The sequence below is a fragment of the Procambarus clarkii genome, unplaced genomic scaffold (assembly GCF_040958095.1).
Source record: "Procambarus clarkii isolate CNS0578487 unplaced genomic scaffold, FALCON_Pclarkii_2.0 HiC_scaffold_122, whole genome shotgun sequence".
NCBI classification, from domain to species: Eukaryota; Metazoa; Arthropoda; class Malacostraca; order Decapoda; family Cambaridae; genus Procambarus; species Procambarus clarkii.
Genome location: NW_027189155.1, coordinates 608,616 through 619,713, shown reverse-complemented (window position 1 = coordinate 619,713; position 11,098 = coordinate 608,616). Strand labels below are relative to the sequence as shown.

The following is an 11,098-nucleotide window of genomic DNA, read 5'->3' as shown; positions in this document are numbered from 1 at the left end:
AGGTCCCTATACTTTTTTTACTGAAGGGCTTAATAGACGATAACATAAATTGTTTTGATATCAGCTAGCACATTGGGTCTTATGAAATCTATTTTTTATCCTCGCATGCTTAAAGGGACTCTGATTGGGGAGGGAGGGGGGGGGGGGGGGAAGGTTTGTTACGTTATATACTAGCAGAGCAGGATCATTGGTGGGGGGGGGGGGGGTGAGGGGGAGAGAGAGAGAGAGAGAGAGAGAGAGAGAGAGAGAGAGATCTTTCCCAACTCTTCCTTTTTACATGAGTGAGCTACCCGTTTTATTCATTTTATCCTTCTCAGAGCTGTTTTGATAGTATCCAAATGATGGTAAATGAAAAGGGAGGACACGAATATCTACCCAGAATTCAGGACTGGCAATCGATATGCATGTTTGAGTGCGAATCTTTTTCTCTCTCAACTTAGGTATACGTTTATGTCGTACCTAAAAGCGAGAACCACACTATTGGGACAAGTATGCAAGGCCCAATTTTCCTAACAAGCACAGTTAATTTTGTTATTTTCGAACATTTCTTTCCAAATTGGTTTATCCAATTAACAGTATTATATTAAGATCATGAATTGCTGGGTTAGGTTAGGTTAGGTTAGCTTAGCTTAGGTTAGGTTAGGTTAGGTTAGGTTAGGTTAGGTTAGCTTAGCTTGGGTTAGCTTAGGTTAGGTTAGGTTAGCTTAGCTTGGGTTAGCATAGGTTAGGTTAGGTTTGATTACATTTCTATGTTAGATTTAACTCAAATTCAAAACAATTGCAGTCATTCGGCTTGTTAGTCAACTTGCCTCTAATAGGGGCAATTTGTCTAACAAGACTATTTAGTTTTGTGTGCATATATATATATATATATATATATATATATATATATATATATATATATATATATATATATATATATATATATATATATATATATATATATATATATATATATTATAGCTTCAAGACTCCGAACCAATATAGAAGCATCAAGAGGAAGTGCTTGTGTTATGGGCCAATAGGCCTTCTGCAGTTACTTCCATTCTTATGTTTTTATTCCCATTGGTTCGTGTTTTATCTTGTGTAAATGTCAATCACCTTACCCAAAACTTTGGTACCATATCACCTCACCCATGTGTATATATAAATATATATATATATATATATATATATATATATATATATATATATATATATATATATATATATATATATATAATATACAGAGTAAATCTACCCCAAAAGTAATGATTTATTTGTCTACAAAACTAAACTCTTTTTGGAATCATATGAGGCCCCTCCACTGAGGGGGGAGGCCTGGATGTTTATTGTCATGTGTATTCATGCTGCTTGCATGTCGTCGTTTATTTTGCCTTTGTTGTTTTCTTGACAGCTTTCTTTGCCTTGGGTGGTTTGGGAGATTTTGAAGCTCTCTTTATTTTGGGCTTTTTGTTCCCAACAACAAGCTGCTGCTGCTGCTGCTTCTTTTTCAAGGCTGTAGGTGGTTTGTTGCTTGTGGCGGCTTTCTTGGGAGTTACCACGGCCTTCTTTGCTGCTGTAGATGGTTTCTTGGTTGTGGTGGCTTTCTTGGGAGTTAGAACGGCCCTCTTCTCTGCTACGGCCAGCTTGAATGATCCACTAGCTCCACTTCCCTTGGTCTGAACAAGAATGCCGTCAGCCACTGCTTTCTTGAGAAATCTTCGGATGTAAATGGCGATCTTGGCAGCCTCGACTTTGTTGTTGGCAACAACGTACTTCTTGATTGCTTGTAGAGACGAGCCCTTACGGTCTTTGAGTGCTGCGACCGCGGCTAGAACCATTTGACTAGTTTTCGGGTGAGCAACCTGGACGCGAGGTTTCCTGGTGGTGGCCACCACAGCAGCAGCAGCCGCAGCCTTCTTGGTAGGCTTTGCTTCTACCATGATGATGATGAGATAACCAAGGTGATGAGAGACGCTCAGACAGTCACGGGGGAATGATGCTGCCGCCGCTTGAGCCGAACCTATTTATGTGCCGGCACGGTACAGAAGCTGCAACCTGGCAACTCGTCCACCAATCACGACGGTTGGTTTTACGGCTCCGAAACCTGGATCCCATATCTTCTCTAAAATAGAAGCATTTGTTCATGTTCTTTGTAAAAGTATCATAAAGCAGGACAGATGAGACAAATATCATAAAAACTGAAGAGCAGATGAGCACACACATGTTTGTATTACAAAAGAAAATCCACAAATTCATTAGAAATTGGCAGGGCAGGCTGAGGAAGTAGGTAGATGTAAAATGTCTGTAAATGGCGAAAGAACATAAACCCAAGACTGAATAAACGATGTTAAATATCCATGCCAAGGAGACAAAAATATGTTAGGATACAATTACCATTAAGACACCACAAGCAGGTCCGTATCCTGCCGCGATGACTTAAAAGAGTTGGTTATTAGCCACAATGTGTAGGCAGTCTCATGCCAACGGCCATACCACGTTGAGAACACCGCTTCTCGTCCGATCAGCGAAGTTAAGCAACGTTGGGTTTGGTTAGTACTTGGATGGGTGACCGCCTGGGAACACCAAATGCTGTTGGCAATAATGTTTTTTGTTTTGTTTTGTTTTGTTTCGTTTGTTTTTGTTTGAATGGCTGGCTCCACGGGAAATTCACGGAGTTGTGTGGAATAAGGCCTGGTAAAATGAATTAATATGTATGTCATGTTTAAAACAAACTCGCTTAATATAGATATTGTGTGAGGCTTTATACAAAAACAAACAACCAAAACAAAACATGTTGTATTATATATAGCTTAATCCGGGTTTGAACTCGCAACTCCAAGAATACGCATCACTTATATACACTTTACCACTGGACCACTGCTGCAGGACACAAGCTTGATGCTGAGGTATCAATTTAATGACGTAAATGCCATTTCCACAAATAAATGATAATTAAAAAGTATTTGTATGTACAAATCTTTTCTGTTTAAAAGGCTACAATATCAGTTACTGATATAATTTGTGTTAATGTTTCTATACCCACAAGAAGGCATATTTTTGCTTATATGTAAAGGGTACGGAGAACGAATCCACAGACCATCATTCCCCCCCCCTTCCCCCCCCCCCCCCCCCCCCCCCCCCCCCCCCCCAACTCCCACCTACTACCACCACCACCACCACCACCAATCACCACCAATCACCACCAATCACCACCAATCACCACCAATCACCACCACCACATCTAACCGAAAACCCCCTAACACATCAACCCTCCCCCCAATCAACAGGCGAAATAATAACCCTCAAATGCCTGCCTGCCTGCCTGCCTGCCTGCAAGCCAATACTAACGGTCTTCTCAGAAAGAAAATCTCTTTGTATCTGTATTACTTGATGAAATGTATGATTCTAATAATGAAAATAAATTTTGATGTCGGTTGTATGAGCATAATGACCAATATGCACATGATATGAATGAATTAAATAGTGTAGTTTTAAGTAATTAGGTTGTAGACACATTAAGCGGATATGATATTTGACGCGTCCAGAACTGGTGATTTTTGGTTTAGTTTTAAATGCACCACCACCACCACCACCACCATTGCTTCCCCAGAGCCTAATTAAGGACCGGTAAAAGGAGTCAATATGTATGTCATCTATAAAACCAAAGAATGAATAAAAAAACACACACACAAACCTACATAATAGTATTAGGAAGATTGTATGGCAAAAAAAAAAAAGTATTATTCCCATTGGGTCGTTTGAACTCGCGACTTCCAAAATACCAGCCACACACCTTACCACCCAGCCACCATAGAGTTGGTATAATTGTGCAACTTTAGTTATAAAAGTAAAGTTCTTATTGTCTCAAATCTTATTGTCTGTTCTATGAAAAGGCATGATGTAAATTATGTATTTTTTGAATGATTGAATTGTAGGCACATTAAGCGGATTCGATATTTGATATATCCAGAAAAGGTGATTTCTGTTCAGTTTTAAAATGCATCACCGTTAACGCTAAAGGACTGGTAAAACGACTCGATGTTTGTCATTTTTAAAATAAACACTAAAACTAGGCCCTTAACATATATAATGTTTGAATATAAATTGAATGCATATAAATACAAAGTGGGAGTGGCTGGCTGGCTGGCTGGCTGGCTGGCTGGCTGGCTGGCTGGCTGCCTGCCTGCCTGCCTGCCTGCCTGCCTGCCTGTGCCTGCCTGCCTGGCTGGCTGGCTGGCTGGCTGGCTGGCTGGCTGGCTGGCTGGCTGGCTGGCTGGCTGGCTGGCTGGCTGGCTGCCTGCCTGCCTGCCTGCCCGCCCGCCGCCCGCCCGCCCGCCCGCCTGCTTGCCTTGCCTTGCCTTGCCTTGCCTTGCCTGTCCTGTCCTGTTATTGCCTTGCCTTGCCTTGCCTTGCCTTGCCTTGCCTTGCCTTGCCCTGCCCTGCCCTGCCTTGGCTGCAGCTGGCTGGCTGGCCGTAAATCAACTCTTAACAACACCATACCACACCACACCATCACTCATCACCCATCACCCACCACCGGCCCCAGTCTCCCAGCCTCTCTTATATACCCGAGCAGGCCCTTTAAATTATTTGAATTGTTGCACTTCGGCCAATGGCAGGCACGATCGCTGCTGCTCAAACATATTCTGGTTCACAAGTATTATAATATATTATATTATATTATATTATATATATATATATATATATATATATATATATATATATATATATATATATATATATTATATATATATATATATATATATATATATATTCATGAAACACATTAAAACCTTGATCATTTATTCATTCATTACGTCTAGTGAAGAATTGCTTTTGTTCATTTGTATGATTAAAAATTAATATAATATGAATTCCTCGCTTAAAGTAAAATATAAAATATATATTGGATTTATATGATTGGTTAATATTCCAAGTGATGCTGAATATCCCCTATAATTTTGTTTTGTTTGTTTGTTATGTACACATTCCAAATGAAATCAATATAAATGTTATTATTAATGTTTGAAAGTTGATTGTCTACTTGAATCTCTCTATTAAAGTGTGTGTGGCTCCGGATGGAGCCTGGTTATGGTATTTGTCGTGGTGGGTGGCAGAAGTGCTTACTTCTTCTCTGTCTTCTTTGGCAAAAGAACTGCCTGAATGTTTGGAAGAACACCTCCCTGTGCAATGGTTACGCCAGACAGAAGTTTGTTGAGTTCTTCGTCGTTGCGGATGGCCAACTGCAAGTGACGTGGGATGATACGGGTCTTCTTGTTGTCACGTGCGGCATTACCGGCGAGCTCCAGAACTTCGGCAGCGAGGTATTCCATGACGGCTGCCAGGTAGACAGGAGCGCCAGCACCGACGCGTTCGGCGTAGTTGCCCTTACGCAGCAGACGGTGAATTCTGCCCACGGGGAACTGAAGTCCGGCCCTGCTGGAGCGAGACTTTGACTTGCCCTTCACTTTGCCTCCCTTGCCGCGTCCTGACATTGCTGCTGCTGTTGTGGGTTTGTGGTGTTTTATGCCGCCCCGCAGATCGAGCTTCGTGTTATATACCCCGCTCAGGATCAAGGGAGCCCGCCACTGACCAATCAGCGCGCTCCGCCACGCGACCCGCTCTGAGCTGAGTCGCGAGCGGGATATAAAAGGAAAGCTCGCCTCGCGCAAAAGTTCATTATTGTATCGCAACGCCAGCCAGCACGAGCATCATCATGCCACCCAAGGCATCTGGAAAGGCTGCCAAGAAGGCCGGAAAGGCCCAGAAGGCCATTGCCAAGGGCGATAAGAAAAAGAAGCGCAGGAGGAAGGAGAGCTACAGCATCTACATCTACAAAGTGCTGAAGCAGGTCCACCCCGACACTGGTATCTCTTCCAAAGCCATGTCGATCATGAACTCGTTCGTGAACGACATCTTCGAGCGCATCGCCGCCGAGGCTTCTCGCCTGGCCCACTACAACAAGCGTTCCACCATTACCAGTCGGGAGATCCAGACGGCTGTAAGGCTCCTGTTGCCCGGAGAACTGGCCAAGCACGCCGTCTCTGAGGGCACTAAGGCCGTCACCAAGTACACCTCCTCCAAGTAAACGGCTTACTTACTGCCCTGTGGTGGTGGCTTGGCCTCAAACCAACAAACTCGGCTCCATTGGAGCCACACTTTAATTTCTAAAGAGATTGTGAGTGTTAGACACCAATACTATTATAACAAAAACCTCTGTCACTGAAAGCAAATAGCTATAAAATGAGAATATTTATGAAACTGTCTGTGTGTGTTTCTCTCTCTCAGTCTCTGTCTGTCTGTCTGTCTGTCTGTCTCTGTCTTGTCTGTCTCTGTCTTGTCTGTCTGTCTGTCTGTCTGTGTCTCTCTCTCTCTCTCTCTCTCTCTCTCTCTCTCTCTCTCTCTCTCTCTCTCTCTCTCTCTCTCTCTCTCTCTCTCTCTCTCTCTCTCTCTCTCTCTCTCTCTCAACACATATAAGCACTCGGTATCTTTTTTTTTTTCTAGAGATTAGAGATTCATTGTTATGTTCCACATTAGGATTACTATGCAGGCCACCCTCTTAGGTTTGAAAATGTCAAGAAAACGGTTAATTTAAAATGTCATCTCCTAACTTAACAGATTAAGCCAGAGGACCGAAAACAGAATAAAACAGGACTGGACAGTATGTCACTTATACAAGCTGCTTTTATTTCTAGTACAGTATGACAATTTTTATTTTGGGGGGGGGGGGGGGGGTGGGTGATCCTTGACAGTGCATAAGAGCGAAAAGCGACGGCGTTTTGTTTGTAAGAGAACAGGTTGTACTACAAATGACTTGATTTATTGATATCACGTGTATGTATGACACCTAAATTAGTGTATTTGTTTATTTATTTATTTATTTATTATATGTGTAGATGAAGGTTAATTCATATGACTGATGCTAGGAATGTCTGAAATCTCCTTAGAAGGATATTTTGGCCCTGAGAAGGGCCGAGTTTGGTGTATACTAGGGTGGTCGATTTAGCTTATGCACGCTCTCCACGGATACGGCGAGCAAGCTGAATGTCCTTTGGCATGATGGTGACACGCTTGGCGTGGATGGCACAGAGGTTAGTGTCCTCGAAGAGACCGACCAGGTAAGCCTCGGATGCCTCCTGTAAAGCCATGACGGCAGACGACTGGAAGCGAAGATCGGTCTTGAAGTCCTGGGCAATCTCGCGCACCAGACGCTGGAAGGGAAGTTTCCTGATGAGCAACTCGGTGCTCTTCTGGTAACGACGGATCTCACGCAGGGCGACCGTTCCGGGCCTGTAACGGTGAGGCTTCTTCACACCCCCTGTGGCAGGAGCAGACTTGCGTGCTGCCTTGGTGGCCAGCTGCTTACGAGGAGCCTTGCCTCCCGTGGACTTGCGAGCAGTCTGCTTGGTGCGAGCCATGGTGAACAACTGTGGTTTGTGATGGCCGGCGCCGAAAAATTTTTGCTTATATACGCCGTCTCGAGGCGCTTGCTCGAGCGCCATTGGCTGCTCGACTCGCCTACGTCACCCCGTTGCCCCTCCCCTCCTTCCTCTGGCTGCAGCCAACAGGCGGCTCACCTCAATCACTATTATCGCTGATTTTGCTCTATTTTTTGGATTTGTGCAAAAGTCATTTCACAGGGACGTGAAACAGACGAGTAGGCAACTGCAGTTTTGAAAGCGTTGTGAGAAAGCCGTGTCTACTCGACCACAAGCGTAAAGTAAGGGCAGGCAGGAGTTGCAATGCTACTAGTACGTCCGCTTGATGGGATATAGTCGGGAAATCGTGCGGGCATTCGTCAATTCGATTCACACAACTTCAACACCATGACTGGACGCGGCAAGGGAGGCAAGGGACTCGGAAAGGGTGGCGCCAAGCGTCATCGTAAGGTGCTACGTGACAACATCCAGGGCATCACCAAGCCCGCTATTCGTCGCTTAGCTCGTCGTGGCGGCGTGAAGCGTATTTCGGGTCTCATCTACGAAGAGACCCGTGGCGTCCTGAAGGTGTTCCTCGAGAACGTCATCCGTGATGCTGTAACCTACACGGAACACGCCAAGAGGAAGACCGTCACTGCTATGGACGTGGTGTACGCTCTGAAGCGCCAGGGTCGTACCCTCTACGGATTCGGCGGATAAGAGCTTGGCTAATCCATCGATTCCACCCACCACCACCTCAAAACGGGACCTAATTAGGTCCCTATACTTTTTTTACTGAAGGGCTTAATAGACGATAACATAAATTGTTTTGATATCAGCTAGCACATTGGGTCTTATGAAATCTATTTTTTATCCTCGCATGCTTAAAGGGACTCTGATTGGGGAGGGAGGGGGGGGGGGGGGGAAGGTTTGTTACGTTATATACTAGCAGAGCAGGATCATTGGTGGGGGGGGGGGGGGTGAGGGGGAGAGAGAGAGAGAGGAGAGAGAGAGAAGAGAGAGAGAGATCTTTCCCAACTCTTCCTTTTTACATGAGTGAGCTACCCGTTTTATTCATTTTATCCTTCTCAGAGCTGTTTTGATAGTATCCAAATGATGGTAAATGAAAAGGGAGGACACGAATATCTACCCAGAATTCAGGACTGGCAATCGATATGCATGTTTGAGTGCGAATCTTTTTCTCTCTCAACTTAGGTATACGTTTATGTCGTACCTAAAAGCGAGAACCACACTATTGGGACAAGTATGCAAGGCCCAATTTTCCTAACAAGCACAGTTAATTTTGTTATTTTCGAACATTTCTTTCCAAATTGGTTTATCCAATTAACAGTATTATATTAAGATCATGAATTGCTGGGTTAGGTTAGGTTAGGTTAGCTTAGCTTAGGTTAGGTTAGGTTAGGTTAGGTTAGGTTGGTTAGCTTAGCTTGGGTTAGCTTAGGTTAGGTTAGGTTAGCTTAGCTTGGGTTAGCATAGGTTAGGTTAGGTTTGATTACATTTCTATGTTAGATTTAACTCAAATTCAAAACAATTGCAGTCATTCGGCTTGTTAGTCAACTTGCCTCTAATAGGGGCAATTTGTCTAACAAGACTATTTAGTTTTGTGTGCATATATATATATATATATATATATATATATATATATATATATATATATATATATATATATATATATATATATATATATATATATATATATATATATATAGCTTCAAGACTCCGAACCAATATAGAAGCATCAAGAGGAAGTGCTTGTGTTATGGGCCAATAGGCCTTCTGCAGTTACTTCCATTCTTATGTTTTTATTCCCATTGGTTCGTGTTTTATCTTGTGTAAATGTCAATCACCTTACCCAAAACTTTGGTACCATATCACCTCACCCATGTGTATATATAAATATATATATATATATATATATATATATATATATATATATATAATATATATATATATATATATATATATAATATACAGAGTAAATCTACCCCAAAAGTAATGATTTATTTGTCTACAAAACTAAACTCTTTTTGGAATCATATGAGGCCCCTCCACTGAGGGGGGAGGCCTGGATGTTTATTGTCATGTGTATTCATGCTGCTTGCATGTCGTCGTTTATTTTGCCTTTGTTGTTTTCTTGACAGCTTTCTTTGCCTTGGGTGGTTTGGGAGATTTTGAAGCTCTCTTTATTTTGGGCTTTTTGTTCCCAACAACAAGCTGCTGCTGCTGCTGCTTCTTTTTCAAGGCTGTAGGTGGTTTGTTGCTTGTGGCGGCTTTCTTGGGAGTTACCACGGCCTTCTTTGCTGCTGTAGATGGTTTCTTGGTTGTGGTGGCTTTCTTGGGAGTTAGAACGGCCCTCTTCTCTGCTACGGCCAGCTTGAATGATCCACTAGCTCCACTTCCCTTGGTCTGAACAAGAATGCCGTCAGCCACTGCTTTCTTGAGAAATCTTCGGATGTAAATGGCGATCTTGGCAGCCTCGACTTTGTTGTTGGCAACAACGTACTTCTTGATTGCTTGTAGAGACGAGCCCTTACGGTCTTTGAGTGCTGCGACCGCGGCTAGAACCATTTGACTAGTTTTCGGGTGAGCAACCTGGACGCGAGGTTTCCTGGTGGTGGCCACCACAGCAGCAGCAGCCGCAGCCTTCTTGGTAGGCTTTGCTTCTACCATGATGATGATGAGATAACCAAGGTGATGAGAGACGCTCAGACAGTCACGGGGGAATGATGCTGCCGCCGCTTGAGCCGAACCTATTTATGTGCCGGCACGGTACAGAAGCTGCAACCTGGCAACTCGTCCACCAATCACGACGGTTGGTTTTACGGCTCCGAAACCTGGATCCCATATCTTCTCTAAAATAGAAGCATTTGTTCATGTTCTTTGTAAAAGTATCATAAAGCAGGACAGATGAGACAAATATCATAAAAACTGAAGAGCAGATGAGCACACACATGTTTGTATTACAAAAGAAAATCCACAAATTCATTAGAAATTGGCAGGGCAGGCTGAGGAAGTAGGTAGATGTAAAATGTCTGTAAATGGCGAAAGAACATAAACCCAAGACTGAATAAACGATGTTAAATATCCATGCCAAGGAGACAAAAATATGTTAGGATACAATTACCATTAAGACACCACAAGCAGGTCCGTATCCTGCCGCGATGACTTAAAAGAGTTGGTTATTAGCCACAATGTGTAGGCAGTCTCATGCCAACGGCCATACCACGTTGAGAACACCGCTTCTCGTCCGATCAGCGAAGTTAAGCAACGTTGGGTTTGGTTAGTACTTGGATGGGTGACCGCCTGGGAACACCAAATGCTGTTGGCAATAATGTTTTTTGTTTTGTTTTGTTTTGTTTCGTTTGTTTTTGTTTGAATGGCTGGCTCCACGGGAAATTCACGGAGTTGTGTGGAATAAGGCCTGGTAAAATGAATTAATATGTATGTCATGTTTAAAACAAACTCGCTTAATATAGATATTGTGTGAGGCTTTATACAAAAACAAACAACCAAAACAAAACATGTTGTTATATATATAGCTTAATCCGGGTTTGAACTCGCAACTCCAAGAATACGCATCACTTATATACACTTTACCACTGGACCACTGCTGCAGGACACAAGCTTGATGCTGAGGTATCAATTTAATGACGTAAATGCCATTTCCACAAATA

At 43.1% G+C, this 11,098-nt stretch overlaps 2 non-coding genes across 2 annotated transcripts; both read left to right on the top strand.

The window, feature by feature from the left end:
• The first annotated feature begins 2,464 nt into the window (after window positions 1–2,464).
• LOC138360811 (5S ribosomal RNA) lies at window positions 2,465–2,583 on the top strand. The gene has a single exon (XR_011226672.1). It is a non-coding gene; the product is annotated as a 5S ribosomal RNA (ribosomal RNA).
• An 8,050-nt stretch (window positions 2,584–10,633) lies between these two features.
• Window positions 10,634–10,752, top strand: LOC138360831 (5S ribosomal RNA). The gene has a single exon (XR_011226689.1). It is a non-coding gene; the product is annotated as a 5S ribosomal RNA (ribosomal RNA).
• The last annotated feature ends 346 nt before the right edge of the window (window positions 10,753–11,098 follow it).